We start from the raw sequence: 10,629 nt of genomic DNA on the forward strand, positions 1-10,629 counted from the left end.
AAGATGCCACCAGAAAACTACTAGAGCTCATTAATGAATTTGGTAAAGTTGCAGGTTATAAAATTAATACACAGAAATCTCTTGCATTTCTATACACTAACAACAAAAGACCAGAAAGAGAAATTCAAGAAACCATCCCATTTACCATCATATCAAAAAGAATAAAGTACCTAGGAATAAACCTACCTAAGGAGAAAATGGCCTGCACTCTTAAAACTATAAGATGTTGATGAAAGTAATAAAAGATGACACAAAGAGATGCAAAGATATACCATGTTCTTGGATTGGAAGAATCAATATTGTCAAAATGACTGTACTACCCAATGCAGTCTACAGATTCAATATAATCCCTATCAAATTACCAATGGCCTTTTCCACAGAACTAGAAAAAAAAAAATCTTAAAATTTTTATGGAGACAAAAGGACATTGAGTTGCTAAAGTAATCTTAAGAAGGAAAAATGGAGCTAGAGGAATCAGGCTCCCTGACTTCAGACCACACTACAAACTATAGTCGTCAAAATAGTATGGTACTGGCACAAAAACAGAAACATAGATAAGTGGAACAGGACAGAAAACCTGGAAATAAACCTACAAAGCTATGGTCACTTAATCTACAACAAAGGAGGCAAGAATATACAAAGGAGGAAAGACAGTCTCTTCAATAAATGGTGCTGGGGTGCTCGCTTCGGCAGCACATATACTAAAATTGGAACGATACAGAGAAGATTAGCATGGCCCCTGCGCAAGGATGACACGCAAATTCGTGAAGCGTTCCGTATTTTTCTCGCTAAAAAAAAATAAAAAATAAAATAAATAAATAAATAAATAAATGGTGCTGGGAAAACTGGACAGTTACATGTAAAAAAAAAAGTAATTAGAATATTCTTTGACACCATACACAAAAATAAACTCAAAAGGGATTAAAGAATGAAATGTGAGACTGGATACTATAAAACTCTTAGAGGAAAACATAGCCAGAACACTCTCTGACATAAATTACAGCAATATCTTTTTTGATCCATCTCCCAGAGTAATGGAAATAAAAACAGAAATAAACAAGTGGGATCTAATTAAACTCAAAAGTTTTTGCACAGCAAAGGAAACCATAAATGATACTAAAAGGCAATCCACAGAATGGGATAAAATATTTGCAAATGATGTGATTGACAAAGGGTTAGTCTCCAAAATTTACAAACAGCTCATGTGGCTTAATATCATCAAAACAAACCAATCAACAAATGGGCAGAAGACTTAAACAGACATTTCTCCAAAGAAGACATACAGATGACAAAGAGGCAGATGAAAAGATGTTCAACATTGCTAATTATTAAAGAAATGCAAATCAAAACTACAATGAGATATCACCTCACACCAGTCAGAATGGCTAACATAAAAAATCTACAAACAATAAATGCTGGAGAGGGTGTGGAGAAAAGGGAACCCTCCTACACTGTTGTTAGGAATGTAGACTGGTGCAGCCACTATGGAAAACAGTATGGAGGTTCCATAAAAAACTAAAAATAGAGCTACCATATGATCCAGCAATCCCACTCCTGGGCATATACCTGGAGAAAAACATGGTCCAAAGGGATACATGCACACCAATGTTCATTGAAGCACTCTTTGCAATAGACAAGACATGGAAGCAAACTAAATGTCCATCAACAGAAGAATAGATAAAGAAGTTGTGGTCCATATATACAATGGAATATAACTCAGCCATTAAAAAGAATGAAACAATGCCATTTGCAGCAACATGGATGGACCTAGAGATTGTCATACTGAGTGAAGTAAGTCAGACAGAGAAAGATATATATCGTATGATATCACTTATATGCGGAATTAAAAAAAAAAAGATACAAATGAACTTATTTCCAAAACAGAAAGAGATTCACGGACTTAGAGAACAAACTTATGGTTACTGGGGGGAAGGGTGGGTGGGAGGGATAGACTGGGATTTTGGGATTGACATGTACACACTGCTATATTGAAAATGAATAACAACAGGGACCTAATGTATAGCACAGGGAACTCTGCTCAATATTTTGTAACCACTTAATTGGGAAAAGAATTTGAAAAAGAATAGATACATGTATATGTATAACTGAATTGCTTTGCTGTACTCCTGAAACTAACACAAGTTGTTAATCAACTATATTCCAATATAAAATAAAAGTTCAAAGGAAATAAAAGAAATAAAATATGAGAATAGAGAATAAATAAATAAAACAATAAATAAATAAATATATGTATGTTTTAACGAAGGTATTTTTCCTGTCACAGAGTAGGTGCTCAATGAACATTGTGGAATTTAAATGGAAATAAAAGTACACACAAATTTTAACCTAAAATAAAATATATAATTAAAATAAGTCTCAATGTAATATGAGACTTTTTAAAATATAATCTTTGAAATCTTCTTTAATGCTATTAGATTTATTGTTTCCTGGATGCTTTAGATTCCTGTTTAATTAATGGTAAATTTTTTCTGGTCTTACATTCATAAACATTTTAATTCTATTGATAATTTAGCTGGGTATACAATCATAAGCTAGCAAAAAATTTTCATCAGAACTCTCAATGTATTGTTCATTTCTTATGATGTTCTGTGCTGCTCTTGAGAGGACCAATACAGTTTTGACATAGGTTTCGTTTATTTTATTTTAAAGTTGTTCTCACATGAAAGACTTTAGGTATTCTCTTTTTTTCTTTTGTTCTACATTTCAGTGTGGTGTGCCTTGCTGTGGTTCTTTTTTTAATTTACTATTCTTTGCAGTGATACCTTTCAACATGGAAACACAAGTTCTTCAATTCTGGGAATTATGCTTGTACTATCATTCCTAAATTCTTTCTCTTTGTTTAATCCTTTCTTTCTGAAATTAATTTTTAATGAATTTTGACTTCATTAAACCATTACTTTTCTTTTCTATCCTATGTCCAGCTGTGATATTGTGATTTGTAAGAAGAAATATATACTTGGTCTTCATCTTGTTTCTGGTAAAGAACTCCTAAATCCCTTGGAATTTCATAAGTGATAAGAGCAAGTGTCTTTTTTTATGTTCATGAGGTGAATTTTAGATTGCATCAATCATGTGATTAGAGGTCTAGAAATTTTAACCCCAACATCTGACTTCCAGGGAGTAGAGAGGAGCTGGAAGTGATATCAGTGTCAATGACCAATGATTCAATCATTCATGCCTATGGAATGAAGCCTCTATACAAATCCCAAAACGACTGGGTTCTGAGATCTTCTGGGTTGGTGAAAATGTGAAAGTGCTGGGCGATTGGAGCACCTGGAGAGGAAATGGAAGCTCTGTGTCCCTTCCCACACACCATGCCCTACATGTCTCTTCCATATGGCTGTTCATCTGTATTCTTTATCATATTCTTTTGTAATAAACTTGTAAATGTAAGTAAACTGTTTTACTAAGTTATGTGCTTTTGAGATTCATTCCTTCTGTTAAATTTAACAGAAGTTCACCAATTCTTACTTCTGAGTAGCATTCTATTTCTGGATGTACTATAATTTTATAATCCATTTATTGTTTATAGATATCTGGGGGGTTTTTTTGTCATGAAAAAGTGGACATTCACATTCATATAGAGGTTTTTTTGTATGTAAATATGTTTTGGTTACTCTTGAGCAAATGCATTAGTGATGGTATTGTTGGATTGTGATAAGTATATGTTTAACTTTTAAGCAACTGTCAAAATTTTGTTCAAGGAATCTATATAATTTTGCATTCCCACCAGCAATGTATGAGATTTACAAGGGCTCTTCTTTGCACTCATACCAGTACTTGACATTTTTGCTTTTTGTTAGAAATCTTTGCAAGCATTTGAGTTTGGCTTCCCCTACTAACCTAAGGCAGTTACCACTCTGCCATCCACTTTTAATCTTTTTTTAAAATTTTTATTGGAGTATAGTTGCTTTACAATGTTGTGTTAGTTTACGCTGTACAGCAAAGTGAATCAGCTATATGTATACATATATCCCCTCTTTTTTTGTATTTTCTTCCCATTTAGGTCACCACAGAGCATTGAGTAGAGTTCCCTGTGCTATATAGTAGGTTCTTAATAGTTATCATTTTATACATAATAGTGTATATATGTCAATCCCAATCTACCAATTCATCCCACCTTCCCTTCCCCCTTGGGTATCCATACGTTTGTTTTCTACATTTGTGTCTCTATTAGTCTTTCAGAAATATGTTCAGACTTCTGCTTTCAGATAGATGGAGTATATATACTCTTCCCTATCCTTTCCACTAAGAGCAGCTAAAACCCATCAACATTATGTACAAAACAAATATAAGACCCTAAAAGTTGGAGAGAACAAGGCAGCCTAGCTAGGGACCTTGGGCCCAAGGGACAACACAGTGTGATTTATCTGGGTTTTATTTTTGTCTCCTGTACCCAAGACTTGGAGCTAAAGAAGTTCTGTAACTTGAAACACCCACAGGTACAGACAAAAGGAGATCTAACAAAAGTTTGTTCTCTCTAGCCAAAGGACCAGGAAAGAGGCAGCCCTTATAAAATTGAAAACTTTTAGATAATAACTTCTCTACTACAGGCAATCACTACAAAACCAAACCAAAACTATGGACCCACCCCCAATCCATGCCAGCAAAGGCCAAGTGGGGGACCTTAGATTTCCACTAGTACTAGGATGTAATGAGGCTTCTCCATATCCCCACTGGGATGGTTTTACTGGAAACAACATTTTCATCCTTACTGGCCAGTACCAAGCCATCACTCCTTCGTGTCAGTGGAAACAACTGACGGGGCCAAAACTTCTATCCAACAGTAATGAAGTGTTTCTCACCTTCCCAGCTGGGGTGGTGTCTGAGGAGTCCCAGTGGAGAATCAGGACTTTCACTATTACCGAGTAGTACTAAGACAACCCTCACCATGGTGTTCATGGGACCATGAAAGGAACCATAGCTCCCACTTTTGCCCAATAGTAACAAGAAATATACCACCTTCAGGTGTCAATGGAGGTCCAGTTTGGAACCTAGATTTCTACCTTCACCTGGTGGTAATATTTTAATGACTATCCTCTATGTCACTGATATGACCTTCTATCATGTGATTTCTATTCTATTTTTAGTGTATTATTTTGCTCTGGTGTAGTTTATCATGAACAAGTTGCTTTCTTAGTGTTTTAATATTACTTATTTTGTTACCTTAACATTTTATTGTTAAATATAGTTCCACATATTTTGTTTTCCCTAATTCTTGTACAAAGGTATTGTTGAAAATTTTTCTTCTATTTCCTAGAAAAAAACCACACTTTTTTCCCAGAACTAATTCCTTTCCCCCTTTATTTCCTTTTTATTTCATTTCCATTTTCTTTCCTTTCTATTATTATTTGCTCTAGTATTTTTGTATCGTTTTCCTGTCATATCTTTCTACACTCTGTTAATTAAGTACACTGCTTCATCTGGATCTTGCATTTGATAAAGTGTCTTTTGAGTGTGTTATTTTTTGGCTCCCTTTAAATATTAGATGATCTTTGTGTTTGGGTTTTTCCTTCAGAGTTTCAGATTTTAAAATGATGGTTGTAGGTTCTGTTATGTATTCCATGTTATGATTTTCTATCAGCTTTGGCAGTGGGGCTGGGGGTGGGGTCAGCAAAGGGTTTTATAGACAGTGGATGTTTTCACTGCTCGCTTATATTTTAAAGTTCATACTGTCTTGTTGGAGTTATGTAAAATACTGTGGGTACTGGGGGTGGAAGAACTTTGATTTGTATGGTTACCCCAGCTTAATGTGATTCTAATATATGAGTAACATCCATTCCTTTCTCATTCCAAGCCAGTGCAACAAGAAATAACAGAGGACTTATGCCATCTCTTGCTGACTCTTATTCACATGAGCAGATGGACCTCACTTGAGCTACTGTTTTTGCCCTTCAGCAACATATACTTCTAGGGATTTAAATTTGCTTTTCATTAATCATTAATTATTTAACTGTTGGTGATAATTAGTATTGTTGCTTTTCTCCCATCAGAAGAAAACTAAATGACAAATTCTATTAATGATGTCAGTTTCTAGCAAGCAAGTCACTTGAAAAAAGAAATATATTCTAATTCTTTTTCTTCATTTTTTAGCTTCACTCCTTTCTCATCTGGCCCACTATTGCCTCACCATCTCTTTCTTTCAGACCATAATTATCAAGGACACATTCTAAATTAGTAAAATTAATTTAAATTCCTCACTTACACTTCTCACAATGCTAATGTCTGGGGTGATTGACTGGAGGTGCTGATGGGGGTGGTGGGGCTGGGTTGATGAGGAAGACATTTCTGTGGATTAGTAGTGCTTACTTTCAAATTTCATTGGTTTATTTCTTTACTATTAGACAGTACATTTTAAGATTTTTGATACAGAATCTGTCCCTCTCACAAGGTTGAATGCTGCTAGTTTATTTTTGGTATTTTTATTTCTTTTTTGTTTATTCCCTTTAGATATATAAGATGGGTGCTGTGAATTTTGATTTAATCTTCAAATTTTTTCAACTACCAAAATTTAGTTAACAACTTATTTATGATTTTGGCTACATAATGGCAGTGATAGAACTTGTATTTATTAGGATATTTCTCATTTAGGTCTAATGATATGGCAACAATAGCAATGAAAGTTGCAATCTCAAGCCCTGTTTTAATTGGATAATTTATTCTGTTTCTTAACTAATATACTAATTCTTGACAGTATTCTTAGAAACGCTTATTTTTATCAGAAGAATGACTGGTGACTGAGGACAGATGTTTGAGTGTAAATGTACTATTTCAAATGTAAAACCAACTCAAAGTTCAAATCCTATCAATGGCAAGTCAATTGAAAATTACCTATCTACATAAAGGATAGATAGTTTTTAAGCTCTCAATGTTGGCCAGGAACTAGTTAAAATAGTTAACCTCTTGTTGATATTCCCTAGTTTGCCTGATGCTGCCATCAAGGTAGGTGGTATGCGTGAACACACACACATCCCTACACAAAAGCATCAGCTTTTGGAGCATTTGTCATGACTTTCAAAGAAGTTACAGTGTTGTACATCAATGTCACTACAAATATCACACTATAGAAAGATGATAAAATAAATTAGTTGCTGTTCTTTACATTCTAGGTTTGTCATTGAAGGAAATAACCATTGAGAATTGGGGTCAAAGTCCCACGAATGTCTCTAATACCTTGGAATAATTTTATCTCATTAGGAATGCTTCTATCTGAGGAAAATGTTATCATATCTAGATGCCCCTGGTGAAAGGATGAAGGATGCAACTTGTCCCTAAGTTCAGAAAATATGAAAGCATGTGTCACAACAACAAATATCTAAAAACATATTTTACATTTCAAATAGTCACACACAATACATGTCCTTCAACCAGATATTCTCTCCTTTACTTGTTTGCATTTGGAACATTAACCTTCTGACTGCAGTTTCCTTATTCCACTTTCTCCTTTCCTAGCTAGGATTAATTTTAATCAGATGGTAATTAAAATAGGTACTGCATAACAAACTCACATTTCTGCAGGTAATTAAAGCTTCTAAATCAATGCATTTTTTTCCACTCCCAGTTCTTGTTAGAAACAATGGCGTATAATTTATATTTTCCCTTGCAGCACAATTCTTGTTGCAGTAATGGCTCAAGTTCTAATAAATCTCTTGCAAATACCTTGTCTGGGCTTATCATTTGTTCTTTTCCATAAAAGTATATAATTCATAGTTGTATGCTATTGAGTCTAAAAACCACTATTTATTATTGTTTTATTATGAAATAGTGGGGAGTTGTGTCAGAAGGTGGGTTACTTGTGAAAACCCCAGAACAAAGAAGACCAGCATTTTTGTTATTTACATTCTTATTTATTTGTCTTTTATGGTATCTGAGTATGATACAAAGGATTTTCACACACACAAAATTTCCATTTGGAGGAAAAAAAAATAACCTTGAGAAATGTGGTTATATTTCTTTCTCATTTACTACATCTCCATGTTATAAAAACAGACCACCCACTTACTTATAGTGAAGTAAATTCTTTATGGAACACTTGCCCATTGTCATTACTTTTAAGATGGACTCTTGAGGAATCTCTACATGCACTCATTAAGTAACATGCAAATTACAGCTCCAATAAATGGAGCTGCTGTACATGATATTAAAAAAGCAAAGGTTTCCTCTCAAACAGGGTGTCATTTCTCACAGCTATTGGTATATCATACAGCGTCCATTCTGGAGCTGCTTGAATGTCAATGGCAGCCCCAAGCTTGAAGCTCTGGATCACTTGCCAACCGTGTGACCAGTCAACAGCAGCCCACCAAAATCTCTCTCCTTGGGAAGGGATTGCCTCTTAACCATTGCCAGTCTCTGGTGGGCAGCTCACTACGCATCTGGTGATTATGAAATCTCATTTCATTACATTACTAATTTACAGGGAATGAAATTATAAACTAAGTGATTACTGAGCGTAATTTATGGTCCATGTAATTATATAGCTGTCAAAGTAGAGCTGGCAGTGGAATTACATGCGGAAGGGGGGTGCACTTTTGCCTGGTCTACTGAGTTTGTTAATTGTCCACAGCTGCAAATATTTTTTTTTGTTCTGCAAGATCATCAACCTTCAATTTGGAGAGCCTAGCTAGAGCTGGTTATAATTACTTGCCTGACTGGAAATATTACCTATTGGTTTAGAAGACCTTCAGGTAATGGAAAATTACTCCTCCAGGCTTTTGGTCGATGGAGAAGAACACATCCACCTTCCTGGGGGAAAAAAGGACCTAATGAAACAGTAGCAAGTAATGAAATATACAGAGCCACAAAAAAACTTTATTTCATAATCTATATATATTCATACTTAGATGTATATAATAAAAGTAACAGTGATAGAAAGGTAACAGTGCTGCTATAATGAAAAATAAACAGAAACAAAATCTACTTTGTTCTTTCTCAATAAATTAGATCTTTAATTATGACTTTGTTAAGCACATCTTAGCATTTATGGCTTGTGAAGGAGACCATGTCTACAAATAATTAGAAGCAGGTGAAACATTCCAGAACACCTTAACCTGTTGCCAAAACAGACAGGTGAAAAACAAAGCAGAATGGACCCTTAAAGCCAAAGGTTTTGTTTACACAGCTACAATCTGATTTGATGGGCTTGTTTCCCATCCCTCAATAGAATCACTAGTTGTTTTGTTGTTTTCATTTTGTAGATATTGCCTAGAAAGCATAGGCTCTTTTTCATGCAGAAGAGTAGTTTGTGCTGCAGATAATCTGAAAGTTTTGATGCACAAACAGAGGTATATAAACTATATTGTCTATATAAATGTGTCAGAAGCCCTGTGTAACTTTGATTATTTTTAGCTTCCTCTGTTGTTGCATATGCAGTTGATAATTAGACCATAGAAGTATTGGCCCCTTGTCCTTTTCTGCTATTTCTAGGATGAGATCTATCCAGATTTCTGCATGAGAGGTCCTCCTGAATAATAACAAAGGTTGTAATATATTTCCTATTTTCCTTAGAACCAGGGGATAGAGAGTGGAAGGTTTTGTTCCTGAGATTTGGCATATATAAATGTTAACACCACTGATAGGAAGTAACTGATTTATTTTTAAGTTTTGAGTTAAAATTAAAACTACAAGTAGTGGTTTTACAGTTAAGTAGAATTTTATCTGTCTACTAGTAGGACACAAATTAATTTTATTTAAAATTTTGAGTTTACTATGTACCAAATACATTGTGCAATTTTCTAATAGGTTATAACATGACATAGTAATTTGATAGCAGAATAGTTTATCATCAGGAAATAGTGTTGTTGGAAGGAGTCCCTGAGAAGGTCTGAGTATAGGAAAACTTTTTTTGTCCCAAATTTGATAAAATCATATATTATAACTAGCAACCAGTGAATATTTTTTAGAAAGCAATTTGTCAATTTTATCAAGTCCATGTGGTCCCTTAGATTCAACTTAAGGAAGAAAGTAGAGATTTATAGTCAGAAAGATGTTCATATAAAACATTCTTTATTAGTAGTAAAAGATTAGAGACAACATAAATTCCATTTCATGGAAGATGGTTTTAGTAAACTATGATATATAATTAAGATATAAGTTGAAGTGAAATGAGCAAGGTGAAGCATTGCATTATAATGGTGCCTATAAACTGAGTAAACATAGAAAATTGAAAATGAGTGGAAAAGAGAAAAATAAAAAGTGAACAAGTTAGGTTGGTAGAATGATGCATAGATTTACTTTAGAAGTACCATTATTAAAGAGTTATTTGTGTAACACATATTACAGAATATTTTAAGACAAAGAAAAAACTACCTTCTCCTCCAGTTTCCTATTGAATTCTGAGGCTCTTAAAGACCCTGTCTGGCTGATCACAGAACTCTAATTTCCCAAGCTCTGCATCAGCTGGAAAGCTTTCTAATGGCCATGATATCCCCAAGACTCATTCGATTAACTACAATCTGCTGCCAGCTCTGAACATTCAGGCAAATGTTTAGAAAATTCCTGCACTTCCGGTAGTGCTTCATTTGTTGGTGTCAGTACAAATAATGGGGAAGAGTTTGTGAGAGAAATGCATTTGTAGTCAGGTTGCTGGAATTGTTTGGTGAAAAGGATACA

The 10,629-nt window shown here is 34.4% G+C and overlaps 1 non-coding gene across 1 annotated transcript; it reads left to right on the forward strand.

Moving 5' to 3' along the window:
• The first annotated feature begins 677 nt into the window (after positions 1–677).
• LOC137755706 (U6 spliceosomal RNA) lies at positions 678–784 on the forward strand. The gene has a single exon (XR_011072090.1). It is a non-coding gene; the product is annotated as a U6 spliceosomal RNA (small nuclear RNA).
• Positions 785–10,629: the final 9,845 nt, after the last annotated feature.

Source organism: Eschrichtius robustus, chromosome 20 (genome assembly GCF_028021215.1).
Source record: "Eschrichtius robustus isolate mEscRob2 chromosome 20, mEscRob2.pri, whole genome shotgun sequence".
Classification (NCBI taxonomy): domain Eukaryota; kingdom Metazoa; phylum Chordata; class Mammalia; order Artiodactyla; family Eschrichtiidae; genus Eschrichtius; species Eschrichtius robustus.